Source organism: Scyliorhinus torazame, chromosome 5 (genome assembly GCF_047496885.1).
Source record: "Scyliorhinus torazame isolate Kashiwa2021f chromosome 5, sScyTor2.1, whole genome shotgun sequence".
NCBI classification, from domain to species: Eukaryota; Metazoa; Chordata; class Chondrichthyes; order Carcharhiniformes; family Scyliorhinidae; genus Scyliorhinus; species Scyliorhinus torazame.
Genome location: NC_092711.1, coordinates 222,871,390 through 222,890,019, shown reverse-complemented (window position 1 = coordinate 222,890,019; position 18,630 = coordinate 222,871,390). Strand labels below are relative to the sequence as shown.

Here is an 18,630-nt window from a genome sequence, read left to right as displayed (position 1 = left end):
CCAGCGTAAAGGAGCATAGCATAGCAACAAGACTTGTAGCTGAAGATTAGATTTTCATATGCCGAGTGTTAGACCGGGGAAGATTCAGAGTGAAGTAGGGCTGAGAAGGGTGTGTGAAGCCTGGAGGTATTTCAAAACAAGTAAAAATATTTTGAAGTCAACACATTGTGTATTAGGGAGCCAGTGAAGAGAGAACTTCACAGAATCACAGAATCTTACAGTGCAGAAGGCGGCCATTTGGCCCATCGAGTCCGCACTGGCTCCCTGGAAGTGCATTCTACTTAGTCCCACTCCCCTGCATTATCTGTGTGACCTCACACATTCTTTCTTTTTAGATGGCAATTCAATTCTCTTTTGGATACCTTGATCAAACCAGCCTCCACCACCCTCCCAGGAAGTTCATTCCAGACTCCACCCACCCCCTCAGAGAAAATAATTTTCCTCACGTTACTTTTCACCCTTGTGCCAATTATTTTGAATTTCTGCCTTCTAGTCCCGTACCAGCCTCCATGAACAGGCACCGGAATGTGGCGACTAGGGGCTTTTCACAGTAACTTCATTTGAAGCCTACTTGTGACAATAAGCGATTTTCATTTTCATTTTCATTAGTGCTCTATCGAGAGGGAACAGTTTCTGACTGCCAGTATGCCGCAGGATCTTAAATACCTCAATCAAGTCTCCTCTCAGCCTTCTTTTCTCCAAGGAGACCAGCTCCAACCTCTCCAATCTATCTCCTTAGCAATGGGGGCGGTGCGATGGCACAGTGGTTAGCACTGCTGCCTCACAGCGCCAGGGACCCGGGTTCAATTCCAACCTCGGGTGACTGTCTATGTGGAGTTTGCACATTCTTCCCGTGTCTGCGTGGGTTTCCTCCGGGTGCTCCAGTTTCCTCCCACTGTCTAAAGATGTGCAGGTTAGATGAATTGGATATGCTAAATTGTCCCTAGGTGAAGTTACAAAGGTAGGGTGGGGAATTGGGCCTAGGACAGGGCGCTCATTCAGAGGGTCAATGCAGACTCGATGGGCCGCATGGCCTCCTTCTGCACTGTAGGGATTCTATGAGGATTCTGTGAATTGTTTACCCCTGGTGTCATTCTTGTGAATCTCTGTACTCCCTCCTCTGTCTTCAAACCCTTCCTCAAGAATGGAGCCTGGATTGGATGCAACCTCCAAATGAAGCCCAATCAGTGTCTCATACAAGTTCAAAATGGCGTCCTTACTCTCATGCTCAATGCCCCTATAAATAAAGCCTAAGCTACTATATGCTTTATTAACTGCTTTCTCAACATGTGCTACCACCTTCAATGAGTTATGTATATATACACTGAGGCCCCTTTGTTCCTGCACCTCCTTTTGAGTTTCTCCCTTTATTTTACGCTGTCATCTATATTCTTTGTGCCAAAATGAATCATCTCACTCTTGTTTGTATTGAACTTCATCTGCCACTTGTCTGTCCAACCACCAACATGTCTAGGTTTTGAAGTTTGGGACTATCCCAATAACAGTTGACAATGTTTCCAATCTTTGTATCATCAGCAATTTTTGAAATCATGCCCCGAACACCACAGTCTAGGTCATTAATGTACATCTGGAAGAGCAGGGGCTCAAAACTGATGCAGGATGACGAAATCGTGTGACTTCTTAGAGTTGAGAAAGCAGTTATGTGTTTTGATAAAGTTATGACTTGTGAAGGAGCCAGCTGGTGGGGCCAATTGGAAAAGTCAAAGCTCATGGAGCAAGACCGCAGTGGCAGTAGTAGAGATGGAATGGGGGCAGGCATATGGCAGAAGGTGAAGAATTAATCTTGGCACCAGAGCATATATGAAGCTGACTAGGGGTTTAGAAGTACAACAAGGATCTGCTGCTCCTGACCCAGCCTGAGATAATGGGCGGGTTTCTCCGACCTCCCCCCGGCCGGGTCGGAGAATCCCCGGGGGGCGGCGCGAATCCCGCCCCGCCGCCATGATGCCGGCTGCCGTATGTTCCGACGCTGTTTATCGGGTGGGGGCGGGATTCCCGCCACGCCGGTCAGAGGCCATTGACAGCGGCCCCCCTGGCGATTCTCCGGGCCCCGATGGGCCGAGCGGCCATCCACTTTTGGCCAGTCCTGCCGACGTGAATCACTCACCTCACGCACCGGCGGGACCTGGCAGGTGAGTATGCGTGGGCGGTCCTCAGGGGGCCGCGGGGGGATCCGGCCTTGGGGGGTCCCCCACAGTGGCCTGGCCCACGATCGTGACCCACTGACCTGCGGGCAGGCTTGTTCTTTCTTCCGCGAGGTCCCTGTAGGCCTCCGCCATGGCCGTGCTTAGAAGAGAACCCCCCGCGCATGTGCCAAAATAAGGCCATTGGTCTGCGCATGAGTGGAACCACGCCAGCCGTTCTGCGCATGCGTGAGATCACGCCGGCCCTTCGGCACATGTGCGAACTCGCGACATTACTTAGGTGTTGTCTGGAGCAGCACCAACCAGTCCACCTTCCACCCACCACCCCCCCCCCGAAAATGTGGAGTGGTTGGTGACGGTTATCCCGCCGGCGTGCGGACTTAGTCCCCAGAGGGGAGAATCTTGGCCAATGCATTTGATTGAGTTGAAGATAAAGGAGCAATAAAGTTGGCTTCAGCTTTGTCAATGTTTGGAAGTATTGGCCCATCCATTGCCATCCAGTGGTTAAACGCAATACACCAATTCAAATCACATCAAAATGGGCGGCATGGTGGCACAGTAGTTAGCACTGCGGCCTCACAGCGCCAGGGTCTCGGGTTCGATTCCGGCCTTGAATAAGTTTGCACTTTTTCCCCATATCTGCTCTGGGTGCACTGGTTTCCTCCCACAGTCCAAACATGTGCAGGTTAAGCGATTGGCCATGCTGAATTGCCTCCTAGTGTCCAGGAATGGGCAGGTTAGGTTACGGGAATAGGGTAGAGTGGGCCTGGGTTGAGTGCTCTTTTGATGGGCCTATTGGCCTCCTTCTGTAGGGATTCTATGAAAATGCATAATTTATCACTTTTCATGCCACTACCTGAATAAAAATGATATGACACTCTTTTAGGTCATCTCTCTCTTTCGCTCTCTCTGAATAAAGCTTTCTCAAAAAAGTTACTGCAGATTGTTGGTACTCTTAATTTTCTGGATTACAGAATAGTATTATCATGCTGACCCCACAAGTGTGTGAGCCACAAAAAAACATGGATATAAATATTTACCTGAAGCATTAAGCATAGTGAAAAAATTATTGTAAAACAATGATTAAAAATTATTTTTCTTATCCAGCTTTGTATCTTCCATGTTCCTGCTCCCAATTTACTGCACTAAAATGATGCCATGAGTTGCTTGGGTCCACTCAAAGAATTTCCGGACAAGTGCAGCGGGATTCTCCGACCCCCCGCCAGGTCGGAGAATCCCCGGGGGCGGCGCGGAACAGCGGCCCCTCCGGCAATTCTCCGGGCCCCGGTGGGCCGGGCAGCCGTCCGTTTTTGGCCAGTCCCGCCGGCGTGGATTAGACATGGTCCCACACATTGGGACCTGGCAGGTAAGTCGGCTGGGGCGGTCCTCGGGGGGGGGGGGGGGGGGGGGGGGGGTGGTCCCCACGGTGGCCTGGCCGCGATCGGGGCCCACCGATCGACGGGCTGGCCTGTGCTGTGGGGGCACTTCTTCCTTCCGCGCCGGCCCCTGTAGGGCTCCACCATGGCCGGCACAGAGAGGACAACCTCCTGCGCATGCCCCAGAAAACGCCGGCCGGTCTGCGCATGAGCGGAACCACTCCGGCGGTTCCGCGCATGCACATGATCACGCCGGCCCTTCGGCGCATGTGCTAACTCGCGCAGTCCCTCCGCCGCTGGCTGGCGCGGCACCAACCCCTCCGCCGTCCACCTAGCCCCCGGAACTGTGGAGAATTCCGCACTTTCGGGGCAGTTGACACCGGAGTGGTTCGCGCCGGTTTTCCCGCCGCCATGGGGACTTAGTCCCCGGAAAGAAGAATCCGTCCCTGGTGATGCCGAACATAACATTTCTGGATTAGAGAGGTTACAGTGTATTACAAAAGCAGACAAATCTCCTTCCCAATTGTTTGTTCCAAATTATATTTACTGCAAGTCTCAACTACATTAAAACTCTACAATTTCTTGAAAGAAACCACAGACTGATGGAATTGGAGAGAAACATGCAAAAGATCTTGAAGGATTTTTGTAATTCAAAATCTGGGTCAGGTACTTTATTTTATAAGAAAACTATTTGAATGGTGCATTTCAACTCAATTGTTCAAAATAAAAGATCCAAAGTATCGCATTGCATGAACGGCTCAATGATCTCAGTGATGTTTGTGGAATCTTGCTGTGTGCAAATTAATTGATGTGCCTGCCTACAAAACGATAGACTTCAAATGTAACTCATTGTTTGCAAAATAATTTAGACCTCCTGAGAAAGCTCCGAAATGCATATTATTTTGCCATGCCCGTAAGACATGAAAGAGATCATAAAATGTCTCAATCAAACATTACTTTCTGCTTATTTAAAAATTGACTTTGCGGAATCAAAAACATGGCTGCTACAGGTCACGTGATTTGCAAGTTGGCTACAGTTCTGGAAATGTCATAGAACATAGAACAAAAAGTGCAAAAGGAGGCCATTCGGCCCATCGAGTCTGCACCGACCCACCTAAGCACTCACTTCCACCCTATCCCCGTAAACCAATAACCCCTCCAACCTTTTTGGACACTAAGGGCAATTTAGCATGGCCAATCCACCAAACCTGCACGTCTTGGACTGTGGGAGGAAATCGGAGCACCCGGAGGAAACCCACGCAGACATGGGGAAAATGTGCAGACTCCGCACAGACAGTGACCCAGAGGGGAATCGAACCTGGGACCCTGGCGCTGTGAAGCCACAGTGCTAGCCACTTGTGCTACCGTGCTGCCCTACAGTATTACAGGACAAACCTTATCCTTGTGGCATCTCACACCTATCATTATGTGGACCCATTGCAATCAATGAAATAAGCGAACAGCAGAAAGACTGTACCCCCAGCCTGGACATAAAAGAACCATCAAAACCTGTTATACCCGAGGATGTGCTAATAGCCACCATCTATTTCCTAAGGCAAAGAATGGATTTTGATCAGAGACGTAGAAACTGGTTGTTCACCTGAAACTGAGTCATCAATGGGCAACACCACAGTACCTTATCTCCTTTGCCGTTTGGAAAGTTTTAATGTTACATTCCTGGACTCCCAGTCTGCTGTTAACATCCAGCCTGACAACATCAAAGTCAGACTTCAGGCTGACAACAAAACCTGCCTCAAGTGTAAACCTCCTTGAAGCCTGGTTCTCTGGAAGATTCCTGCCATTTTCTGAAGAGTGGACCAAATCTCTGGGTACCAACCTCAGCTTTCTGTGCATCACCAACTTTAAAGGAATTCTGAAGCTCCTGCTGATCCACCTAAATTTAACTCCAACATGAATAAACTCTCACTAGCCTCTGAAATTCACATGAATTAATGTCCATATCTTTGGTTTGTTTTTAAGTTATTCCTCGTTGTTAAACTCTTTTCTTTCCTAATTCCTTCTTCTGCGCTCATGTGTGCGATCAAGGTGCCACGATCATCCCCTGGGTTTGAATGTATGAATAAGTAATGAGCGGAATTTTCCCAAAAAGGAGGCAAAGGCTGGGATTCACCAATCCCATTTGCCCCGCCACTGCTGCCAGTGAGAACGGAGAATTTGGCACTCAACAAAAACTCTATTCACTGCAGCGGGTCCAAAGAATTCCAACCAAAGTGTCAGGTTCTGGCTGAAAACCAGCGTGTTTCACCCCAGAGAATTCTTGCCAGACTTTGCCATCTTTTAGAAGGGAGGCGTGTTTTGCGCCATCGTTGTGAGTGTCGAGACTTGAGTGCCTCAATCCCAAATCCTGGTTAATGACCCTTCACCCCCATCATCGCCGGCATTGCCCCACATCTTTCTAATCATCAACGGCATGCCCCCCCCCCCACACCCCCTCAATCACCGGCATCGGGTCTTCGGGGCACCAACCCCTCTCCTGCCATGACCCTGACCACCTGGGGCTACACTAGCCTCCGGCCAGCAGTGATTCCCGGTGAGGTTATTACAAGCCAGCGGTTGGGAACATCGGTGTTCCTGGAAGATTTTGAATATTAAAATGTATGTAAATTAATGGTAATCAGGTTCACGCCCGCGCTGGATCCGCCGATCTCAAATCCCGCTATGGTCCTCTCACGAGTTTCCACCCATAACGGGATGGAAAATCGCCCCCATGTTTGATTTAATCTGAAAGAGAGGTTGCTGCATATCGCTTAAAAATTGGCCTCACAGACAAAGGATTTGGGGAAACACACCACAGCCTATTTCAAAAATTGAAAGACCACTGATTACACAAACATAAGGAAAATAAAGAACAGTTTGTCTCTCTCCCCTGTCCATAACTTGCCCATCATTCACATCGCCTATCTATGTATGAGAGACAGACCTTCTTTGAGGAGTCTACTCTCTATGAAAGTATAGTTGAAATACTGAAGAGTGATGTATATGGCTATTTAGGAGATTATACTGTGTCATATGTAAAAATAAGCTGTACAATACTGTAAATCCGACAAAGCCTGATCTCCCATAGAAATGTGTTCCTGATTTAACAGCGTATTCATAACATATAATAGATAATCGAATCTTTCTAAAGTAAAAAAAGACCACATGGTCTTAGAATTCTCCCCATTTAAAGGTTAAGTTTTGGGAGAATCCTTAAGGGGAAGGCGAGAGCACAAAACTTTCCACTATATGCAGGACCTAAACAAAATAAGATTGTAGAAAGAGACATTTGGAATTCTCTCCCACAAAAGTCTACGGATGCTGGGACAATCACACAAGAGGACAAGGAATGTGGAGCAAAGGTGGGGAGATGGAGTTGAGGTGCAGATCAGTCAACTGCAGGGCAATCTTCAGGGACTGAAACAACCAACTCCTGTTCCTATTATTCCTATGCAGACTAATTCTCTGGCAGATAACACAATGGGATAGATTTCCTCGGGCCTCCTCTCGCTCCGTTGTTGAAGCTTTGGAGGAAGTTGAACGACAAGCGCGATCATAAGCACAAGTGGTGTTTCCAACAGATGTCTTCCGAAGTTATGACGAAGGATCCACAGAAGCGCTGAAGAAGATCCCCTGTAAATAATTCCACATGCATGCATCGTGCTGCAGACCCGATTGCACCATCAGCAAGAAATAATTTACCATGCAATCTAAGAGGAATGTGTGTAGGATCAGCAAGATTGTTGAGAGGTTTGAAAGTAGCTTGCATAGTACTCTGCGGTGAAACCTTGGGTAGCACAACATCATTCAATAAATGGACCAAAATGCCACATTACAATAAACACCAAAACATTGGTTATGAAACAATGTCAACACCATAAAAAGAACAAAGGGAAAGATAAATGGAAGCCATTCATGCCATTTGGATAAATAATAAAGTGGTAGTGGGGAATGATAAACAATAGACGGTTATAAAGATGGGGTGAGTGTAAGGCTGCAAACCTCTGCGTATAGGAAGCATGGTTAATAAGTTTGCAGATGACACCAAGATTGGTGGTATAGTGGACAGTGAAAAAGGTTATCTGGGATTGCAATGGGATTTGATCAATTGGGCCAGTGGGCCGATGAATGGCAGATGGAGTTTAATTTAGATAAATGTGAGGTGATGCATTTTGGTACATTGAACGGGGGCAGGACCTACTCAGTTAATGGTAGGGAGTTGGGGAGAGTTATAGAACAAAGAGATCTCGGGGTACATAGCTCCTTGAAAGTCGGGTCACAGGTGGACAGGGTGGTGAAGAAGGCATTCGACAAGCTTGGTTTCATTGGTCAGAATATTAAATACAGGAGTTAGGACATCTTACTGAAGTTGTAAAAGACATTAGTAGGGCCACACTTGGAATACTGAGTACAGTTCTGGTCACCATATTATTAAACTGGAAAGAGTGCAGAAATGATTTACTAGGATGCTACTGGGACTTGATGGTTTGAGTAATAAGGAAAGGCTGGATAGACTGGGACTTATTTCCAGTAGGAGGCTTCGGGGTGATCTTATAGAGGTCTATAAAATAATGAGGGCATAGATAAGATAGGTAGTCAACATTTTTTCCCAAAGTTAGGGGAGTCTTAAACTAGAGGCCAAGGTTTAAGGTAAGAGGGGAGAGATCCAAAAGGGTCGAGCGGGGCAATTCTTTCACAGAGGTGGTGAGTGTCTGGAACGAGCTACCAGGGGCAATAGTAGAGGCGAGTTCAAGTTTCTCTTTCAAAAAGCATTTAGACAGTTATATGGGAAAGCTGGGCATCGAGGGATTTGGGCCAAATGCTGGCAATTGGGACTAGCGGAGTGGTAAAAACTGGGCAGCATGGACAAGTTGGGCCGAAGGGCCTGTTTTCATGCTGTAAACTTCTGTGACGCTATGACTCTATGACCCTGCGTTGCAGGAAGAGACTTACTGAAGTGGAGCACAGCCTGGTCAAAACGATGGTGGCAAGTGAGGCAAAGAGGCAATGAAGATTAAGGTCAGAATTAAAAGCCAAAGAATCTTACGCTAAATTAAACATTTGATGAGCCAGAGTGGACGGAAAGAGACTAACTCTGGTGCCTGCGGATTCCCAGCTGTTTGAATTTTGATGGTAAATGATGGCAGCATCAATTGAAAGTGAGGACGTTGCACGCGTTGGTATCATTCAGGCTTCTGTATTCATGTGAGGTGCCCGTCGTGAGCTACAGAGAAATAATAACTCTTGAGATTATAACCACAGTCCCGCATGGATTCACAATATTAAGTTAATCACCAAAGCAACAGCACGGCAGATTACTGAAGCCAAGTCAGACGAGGTTGTGAACAGAACGCAGCAGTGCAAGTTATGAAAGTTCACGCACCACTTTTCTGTCCAGAATGGAGCATGATGACCAAATTAATGCAGAGAGAGGAAAAGGTTTACTGGGGTGGCCGTGGTTGCAGAATGCGAGCAGATGGACTGAGGTAATGAAACAGTGGCAGCGCCGAATGCCAAGCAATGGCACAAAACCAACTGAGAGCAACAGATGTGAATCTTCTCCTCCCCTGCGCCTCAACCTCTCAAAAGACATGAGCTTGAACAGGATGCTCCTCTTGCAAACAAAGAACACAGCTTAAATTAGCCAGACCGGTGGCTAAACCTACAGCTGTTCCTCCTCCTCCAGATACGACACGATAAACATCAGGGATGGGGAAGAAAAAACAAGATTCAAAGCTGTTCTGAATTTTGGCTAGACTTCCAAAGCAACTGATGCTTGTTGTATGTAAATTGTGTTTCCTGCTGGTTCGTCCATGAAGTCATAACAATAAGCAAATTCAAGTTTTGTATCAGATACACTTGTCCTGCCAACTGCAGGTCCCTGTAAGGGGGGCCGAAAAGTTACTCTTCTGGTCTCCTAAGTGCAGTGATTGATCAAATGATTTTAAAAATCACCATTAATATTTAGAGCATTAAATTCTTTCAGTTCTTTAGCTCTCTAACTTCGTACGCAGTATCAACTTTAGATCTTGTTCGATCATATGATCAATTCCAGCAGCCACCCCAGAATACACCTAAAATTAACGCTTTGTCATGTCGCAATCTATCGATTACAATGCAAAACAACATGTTAATTTTCATTGCAACACCAGAAGATGGAAAGAGCTTCCCCCACATTAAGTCATTGGGTCCCTTCTGACCGCCATTGTGGTCAGTAAGTTGAAAACGTGAGTTCAAAAATTGGCTCACACCTGTCTTTGGGTGTGGGACGGGATTGTGATTAGTGATCGGCTTCGGTTGCGCAGGTTACACCAAATCTTTGTCTTACTGCCATCACGTTGCCATTATCGCGCCGGGCCGCTCGGAGAATCGCCGGAAACGGCGAGCGAGCGGCGATTCTCCGGCCCGGATGGGCCGAGCGGCCGCGCGTAAACGGCCTAGTCCCGCCGGCACCGTCCACACCTGGTCGCTGCTGGCAGGTACTCGGCACAAAGGCTTGGGGAGCAGCTGTGGGTGGGGGGGGGGGGGGGGGAGGAGGTGGGGGAGGGGGGCTCCGTTCCCGCAGGGGGCCTCTGATGGGGTCTGGCCCGCGATCGGGGCTCTCCGATCGGCGGGCCGGCCTCTCCCCGCCACCCCCCCAGGCCTACTTCCTTGCGTGACCGGCCCCAGAACCCCGGCGCCATGTTGGTGAGGGGCCGGAGCGCTCCGCGAGGTTACCGCACATGCGTCGGTTGGCACCGGCGCCACTGCGCATGTCATCGTTGGCGCCGGCGCAACTGTGCATGTGCGGATCCCGCGGCGCCCAGTTTGCGCCGGGATCTGCGGCTGTAGTGTCGCGAACCACTCCAGCCGCCATGCTGGCCCCCTGTAGGGGCCAGAATTCGACGTGGGAGCGGCCTGTTCGCACCGTCGTAAAACGCGACGCCGTTTGCGATGACGTGGACACTCTGCCTCCATTTTGGAGAATCCCGCCCCCTATCTCTGAGAATCTTTTCCAACAATTTCACTATCACTAACGTCAAGCTCACTGGCCTATAATTACCCGGATTATCCTTGCAACCTTTCTTAAATAATGGTACAGCATTGGCTATCCACCAGTCCTCAGGGAGCCAGTCGAGTCTCGTGCTTCTGGAAAGGAAGATCCCATCAATGTTGGAGATGCAGGTGCAGAGCCAGGGTCTACATGAGAGGGTGTCAGCAACCTTCCAGCGCCTGCAGGTGCAGTTGGAGGAGTTCAACCGCCTGCAGGAGCAGGAGGCAGTGCCGACAATGCCTGCTACCCAGGAGGAGCGAGTTCACAGTCTGAAGTTGTTGAACTCAAGGTTAAGTCCGGGGGGCTGTAATGTGCCTAATCGGAAGAATTGCTGTTCCTCCAGTTTGCGCTGGGCTTCACTGCAACATTGCAGCAGGCCAAGGACGGACATGTGGACATGAGAGCAGGATGGTGAGTTCATGGAATCATAGAATCTACGGCACAGGTACAGGCTCTTCGACCCAAACTGGTCTATACCAACCAAAAGGCCCATCTAAGCTAAACCCATTTGCCTGCAGTGGGCCTAATAGAATCATAGAATTGAAATGGCAAGCTGCAGGAAGGTCTGGGTCCTGCTTGCAGGCGGACTGGAAGGGTTCTGAAAAGCGGTCGCCCAGTCTGCGTTTAGTCTCTCCAATGTAGACTAGACCGCATTGGGAGCAGCAAATGCAATCGACCAGATTGAAAGAGGTGCACATGAAGCGCTGCCTCGCTTGAAAAGAGTGTTTCGGGTCTGAGGTGGTGAGCAGGAAGGAGGTAAAAGGGCAGGTGTTACACCTTCTGCGATTGCATGGGAAGGTGCCGTGGGAAGAGGGTGAGTTGTTGAGGGTGATGGAGGATGAACCCGGGTATCCCGGAGGGAACACCGTGCGGATGTCTGATGGGGAGTGAGGGGAAGATGTGTTTGGTGGTGGAATCATGCTGGAGTTGGCGGAACTGGCGGAGGAGGATTCTTTGAATGAAGTGGCTGGCTCTCTCCTCCATCTTCACCCCATTTTTATTTCTATCCATTTATTTTCATTTCTTCCATTGATCTGTTTTTCCCTCACCCTGGGCGGGATTCTCCGACCCCCCGCCAGGTGAGAGAATCGCCGGGGGTCGGCGTGAATCCCGTCCCAGCCGTGCTCCCAATTCTCACGCCCCCCCCCCCGAAAACCGGCCCGGCGTGAGTCGCGCTGCCTGCCTCGGAGAATGGCAGGGTCCGGCGCGACTCAATGGGCCCCGGGGCTGCCCGGACTCTCCGGCCCGCGATGGGCCGAAGTCCCGCCCGTTCTATGCCGGTCCCGCCGGCGTAAATTAGAGTTGGTCCCTTACCGGCGGGACCTGGCGTCGCGGACGGGCTCCGGGGTTCTTGGGGGGTGGTGGGGGGATCTGGCCCCAGGATGTGCCCCCACGATGGCCTGGCCCATGGTCGGGGTCCACCGATTCGCAGGCGGGCCTGTGCCATGGGTGCACTCTGTTCCTTCCGCAGTGGAGGCCGTGGTCATCCGCCATTCCCCGTGTGGAAGTGATTCCTTGTGCGCATGCGTGGGGATGATGCCAGCGCGCGCTGCGTCGACTCGCGCCGGCCGGCGGAGGCCCTTCGATGCCAGTTGGCGTGGTGCCAGGCCCCTAACCCGCCGACCGGCGGGGCGCCAACCACTCCGGGGCGGGCCTAGCCCCTGAAGGTGCGGAGGATTCTGCACCTTTGAGGCGGCCCAACGCCGGAGTGGTTCACGCCCCCTGTTTTTCCGCCCCCCCAGTCCACTTGACCAACTGTTCCTCGTTGCCTTTGACACACTGCTCACCTGTGTTCTGCCATTCATACATTCTAATCTCTTTAAGTGCCACTATCAACACCCTTCTGAGCCTTATTCATCCCATTTACACGCCTTTTGTCCTCTGTCCTCAACAGCTTTGTCAATCTCCACCTATAGCTGGTCCCCTATCCAGCCTCACTGCTCCATGCCCCTCCACTACAGTATAAATCTGACCCCATTTCCAGTTCTCTCCAGCTTTGACAAAGAGTCACCCAGCCTCGAAACATTAGCTCCATTGTCTCTCCACAGATGCTGTCAGACCTGTTAAGATTGTCCAGTATTTTCTGTTTTTGTATGAAATAATTATTTCACTTTGCTATTTACCAGGGAGATGGAGCAGATTGACATGGGATTAACATTGAATGATGAGGTGAGAAATTAGGTGAGCGCATTTTAAAAAATTTAAATGTATTGAATAAACTCAAAGAGGATAAATCCTTGGTCTATATGCATTTCAGCCACGTATTTTGAAAAAAAGTGTAGGGAAGAGATGGCGGAGGCATTATTCCATACATTCAACAATTTGTTAGTAAAATGTGCAGTACCAGAGGAGTGGCAGATAGTTAATGTAATTCCAATGCATAAGGCGGACAGAACAAGTCCAGCGAATTCTAGGCCAATTTGTTTGATATTGGAAGTTGGAAAAATAATGGAATTCCTCCTAAAGGAGAAAATAGAAGAACATCTTGGGTGCAATTTACTGGCCTTGTTGCACCCGACTTGGTCATGCGACGAGGACGTTTAATCTCGCGAGAGACCTCTCGTGAGATTTGCAACGCTCAAAATGCCTCACGAGATTTAACGAGATCTCGCAAGACATCGCGTTCTGGATCTCGCCTTCAAAGATGTCTGTGCCATATTCTGCCAGGGCCCGAGAACAAATGGCCTCGCCTGGGAGTCCTCGACAGGGCGCCATTTTCGCACTCGGCCACACAAAGGCGGACCAAGCGTAACAGCACCTGGGAGGTCTTCCCAAGCCATTAGAGACCCTCGACTGGTCGGGCTCTGGGATGGGTGGTCGCCTTGGCATCATCACCCTGGCAGTGCCACCCTGGCCTGCCAGGGTGCTCAGTTGGCACTGCCATGCTGGCAGGGGCACTGACAGGGTGCCAGGCTGACAGGGAAAAGGTACCTGAATGCCAGGTTGCCCATGCCAGGGATTGGGCCCGGGGATGCCTTGATGATGTGGAGAAGTTAGTTTGGTGCAGTAAGGGGGGTCCGCCCTCAGAAAAGAAAATACATGAACTTCATAGGAAAAATCATGCTTGACCAACATTCTTGAAGTTTTTTGAGAAGGTGAGAGAAAGAGCAAACAATGATAAGGTTCCCTGCAGCAAACTACTGAATAAAGACAGAGATTGTGCAATAAGGGGAGAAGTGACAAAATGGATTTCTGACTGAAAGCAGAGAGTGGGAATAAAGGGTAATTCAGGGTGGCAGGATGTGGGAAGTGGTGTTCTACAAGGATCAGTGCTGGGACCTCTGCAGTTCACAAGTTAACTTAACAATTTGGACTTTGGAATCAATGGCACAATTTCTAAATCTGCAGGTGACACCAAATCGGGTAAACCATCAAGACTGGGGAGGATTGCAACAAATTACGGGGGGACATTAATAAACTTGCAGAAAGGGCAAAAAATTGGCAAATTCAGTTCAACAAAGATAAATGTGTGGAAGTACACTTTATCAGGAAGAATGGGGTGGTGGAGGGGGAGGGGGTGGTCACTCATTAATTGGAAGGTGAAGGTTTTGGTTGGGTAGAGAAACAAAGGAATCTTGGGATGGAAGTACAACGCTCGCTAAAAATTGTGCCACAGGTAGCGAGGCCATTAAAAAAACAAGCAAACCAAGCATGAGGCTTCAATTCTAGAGGAATTGAATTGCATAGTCGTGAGGTTATGCACGATTGACCCGAAAAATGACTATGGCATTTTGGGCAGGATTCGCTGGGTGATGTACGCCGGTTGTAATGGCACGATCGAGATCGGTATTCACCCACACTTAGTGCAAGAAATAAGCCCCCACGCGAAACTCACCATGCCTGTGTCCCCAGGCGTTTGAGTGGCCCGACTAGCAGCTCAGCTGCTCGCAGCCAACTAGCGGGAGGTGCAATTAAACAGTCCCTCAGCACTCATTCCCAGTCAAACCACAAGGATGGCAGCGCGGAGACCACCTCCTTGCTTTGGAGATGCCGACCTGGCCAGGCTTCTGGATGCCATGGAGGAGAGGCTGGGCACCCTGTAACCCGAGGGGGGGGGAGGGAGGGGAGGGGGGTGAGTGATAACCAGCAGCAGAGCGAGCAATGCCGCCTCAGAGGTGGTGGCAGCTGCAGTGTGTGTGGGCAGCATGACCAGGAGGACTTCCATCCAATGTAGGAAGGAAATTAACAACCTCCTACGAGCTGCAAGGGTAAGTTACCACCTCTCTCCTGGCATCAGTCCCGTCCCATCTGCCACCCTTCACTTCTCGACTCCGGACCCCCAGCACCAATCCACTGACTGACACCTTGCACCCTCTCAACATCCGGCCTCCGTGTTTGCTCCTCAGAAACCCCTCTCACCTACTATCACAACTCCTTCATGTCTAGGTGCGGTGCCCACACATGTGGTGCCCTCTCTTTGTCCCCGTAGGAGAAGATAACTCATAGTAAGAGGGAAAGGTTGAAGGTGGGTGGTGGCGGAATCCTGGAGCTGCAAGAGTCCTCACTCCCTATGAGGTAAGGGCACTCGAGATCACAGGGCTGCTTAAGGAGGGAGCAGTGACCCACAGCGAGATTGGCCTGCGGCAGTGAAGTGAGGATCCACTGCCCCTTCACCCAGGTGACCTGTCTCAAGTGAATTGTTGATGGCCCACAAACTTATCCTTCCCTCCCACTGAACACATGTCCATTGCCGCGCAGGGTCACCGTCTGATGAGGCCGCGCCATTCGGAGTCACTACCCCCCCCGCCACCCAAGAGACCACCTCTGAGGAGAGCTCAGAGGAGAACACCGGAAATGCATCAAAGCTAACACCCACACCTTCCCCCAGCGCAGAGACACATACCTTTGGGGGGTGACATTAGCAGACAGTCTTGTGTCACTATCTGGTGAGCGCGACACATCTGCTGATGCACATCAGGTGGAGGCAGGAACATCCAAAAGAGGCAGCTGCTAGATCTCAGGGCTCAGTTGAGTCCCAATCAGTGCCGAGCCTCTGGATTGGGTTCTCCCAGAGCTGATGCAGATGATAGGCCAGAGCCATGAGATGCAGGAGGGGTTGTCAGTGACCGTCCAGTTGCTGCAAAGCCGACTGGAGGAATCCCAAAGGCTTCAGGCGCAGGAGATGGTGCCGGCATTGCATGACACCCAGGCCTACACTGCAATGGTGATGACCGCAGTGGAAAGCCTGGAGCATGACATCTGAGCCAAGGCATGGTTCATGGCTGAGGGCCTCAATATCATGTCTCAGTCACTGAGGGACATGTCCCAGGCACAGGTGGACATTGCTGAGGCATGACCCAGTCAATGAGGAGCATCGCTGAGGGCATTGACACCATGGTGCAGACAATGGGGAGCCTCCAGGACTGGCCGTGCCACTCCAGCTGCCCTCCATCCCACCCAGGAGTGTCACCCAGGGCCCACGGGCATTGTCAGGGTGGAAGAAGCGCTGTAGCCCATCCGAAGACTTCCGCCAAGGCGACTAAGGTGGTCTCCAGTCCTTCTGAATCCCCCCTCCTGACACCGGCGTATCTCAAGGGCAGTGAGCAGAACAGAGTGGCACGGCGATGTCTATGACACTGGAAAGTGGACTTGGGCCCTTCGGATCCAGGCTTTCCAGAGGACGAAAGCCAAGGGCATCAAAGGCCACAGGGCGTGGAAGTCTACCACAGTAAAATGTTCATCAGTAAAACATTTCACACCGGAAACATATACACCCTCTGTCATTTTAATCTTCACAGTGGGCCTGCTCAAACACCCACCCCCTGTTCCCCCTGCACCCCAACCACAGTGGTCCAAGATCAAAAACCCCCGATGCAGACTCTGCCATGAAGATGGGTATGAGTGCACTGTCAACAGAAAGATAGACATCTGATTTAATTAGAACCTGAATTAGAGCTTTCCTCACAGAGCTATCATCACTCTCCTGCCTTGTATACAGATCCACTGATTGTGCCAACTCCTCTGGAGCGATGTTATACCCTTGGAGGTGTGAACAGGGTAGTTAGGGAGGGGGCAGTGTGATGGGGAGGAGGGGTAGAGCTGACAGCACACAGCCTCATCTCATGTGAATAAGGAGATGAGGGCCTTCCTTGTGCACCTAGTATGTCCGATCCTTGCAGCCACCTGTCCTCCATACTCCTGGCCTGCCTTCTCATCAGATGAAGCCACATATTTCTCTCCTCCTCCTCTTCCAGCATGTCGCCCCGCCGCTGTGCCAGGTTGTGGCGGGAACAGCAGGCACCTCAGGGGACCACCAGAGCTGTCCAGGCAACGGAATTTTGAAGAGCCCGATGCACCACTCATTGACAGCACAGATGGCAGCATAGGCCTCATTGTAATGGGTCTCCATTTAATCTCAGACCACACAAGCATCATAAAAAGGTACCCCTTGTCCCCCACAAGCCAACCTGTCATCGAAGTCAGCAGGAACCTCTGAGTGGCCCAAAATGTAGCTGTCATGCACGCTCCCAGGGTAGTGGGAACAAGCGGGCATGATCCTTAAGCGGTAGTCACACAGGATCTGTACATTCATGTAGTGGAAACCCTCCCTATTAATCCCTGATGCCCAGGTGCTCGCAGGGCGACATGGGTGCCATCGATTACCCCCTGGACCTGGCACAGCCTGGAGATGGCGGTGAACCCTGCAGCCTGGGCATCTTGGTGGGCCTGGTCCAGGCCAAGGTTGATATCGAGTGCGATCTTCCGGCCACACTGCGCTGGAAAAGCATCTTGCTGCGACGCAACGTGGCTGGTGATAGCCGGGAGACCCCGCTCTCGGGATCCAACCGATTCACAACGCCTCGCGGAATTGTCGGGGGAATTCCGCCCACAAAGGGCGGGATCACTTTTTGGCAAATCTGCATATTACAGCGAAGCAGCTAGCCTTACTCTGATGTGCAGATTTCCAAGGTACCTGAGTCTTTGGGATTTAATCCATTTGCCTCAGGGACCTTGGATGAGTGCTGCTTGTTGCTGGTCTCCACAAATAGGAACTAAACAATGGCACTTGTGGGGGTCACCAAGGGGATTGGAGGCCCCCTCCTGCATGCCCTTTGGGCAGGGTGGTGGCCTGGCACTGTTGGTGCCACATGGGTATCTTGGCAGTGCCACCTGGGTACCAGCCTGGCACTTCCAAGGTGCCCAGGTTGCACTGCCAGCTGGCAGGATCCTCCTTGATGGCATTTTTTGTGCATATGTGATTGGTCTGGGGTTGCCCACTGTGGGTGTTAGGGGTACAAGGGATCGGGGGTACCCTCCCATGTTGTGTTCAGGCTGGAGGGAAGAAGGTTTTTTTTGGGGGGGAAGCCTTGGAGATTGGGACGCCATTAAAAAATGGAATCCCGACCTTTCGCTACAACAGGCAGTTCTGGCATGCTGAGCTCCCCGTTGTAAAAAACGGGACTATTGTGCAACCTCGGCTGTGCACCACGTGTTTATCGCACTGCGAGTGCCGGGAAATAGGCGGCTAAACCCGTTCGCTAGGGAACTTTGTTCCCTTTGGGGAAGATCGCGCCCATAGTCTGATGCCCGAGCATACAGAGCACCCGTCACCCACCGGATGCAGCTGTGGGCCGATGATTGCGAAATACCACACAGGTCCCCGCTCAGTGGCATGGAAATCAACGGCTGCAGTGACTTTCATGGCCATCGGGAGCGGGTGTCCTCTTCCTCCACGGGGTGTAATGTCCGCAAGGGTGTGACACAGGTGCTGCACTGTTTCCCTATTGAGTCTTCTGCAGCATATGCTGCCCATCAACTCATTGAATGACCAACAACTCCTGTACACCCTGGAACATTGTTGGTCTCGCCTTCTGGCCCCTCCTCAGCCTGTTGGGTGGCCACGTCTTGAGCCCCCTGCGCATGTAGTGGCGCCTCCAGCTTCCTTTGGCCTTTCTGCCTTTTACGACATCTGCTCGCCTTTGCTGCGACAAGCAGAACAAGGGCAACCTCCACGGGTTCAACTCCAACATTCATTTTTAAAAATAAATTTAGATAACCCAATTCATTTTTTCCAATTAAGGGGCAATTTAGCGTGGCCAATCCACCTACCCTGCACATC

At 50.7% G+C, this 18,630-nt stretch overlaps 1 long non-coding RNA gene across 1 annotated transcript in view; it reads left to right on the top strand.

Annotated features, from left to right (window-relative positions):
* The window catches only part of LOC140422746 (uncharacterized), an 89,517-nt gene that overhangs the window by 47,550 nt on the left and 23,337 nt on the right, over positions 1 to 18,630 (top strand). The window contains exon 2 of the long non-coding RNA XR_011947577.1: positions 12,698 to 12,752. This is a non-coding gene — a long non-coding RNA (uncharacterized lncRNA). The remainder of the gene's footprint in view (positions 1 to 12,697; positions 12,753 to 18,630) is intronic.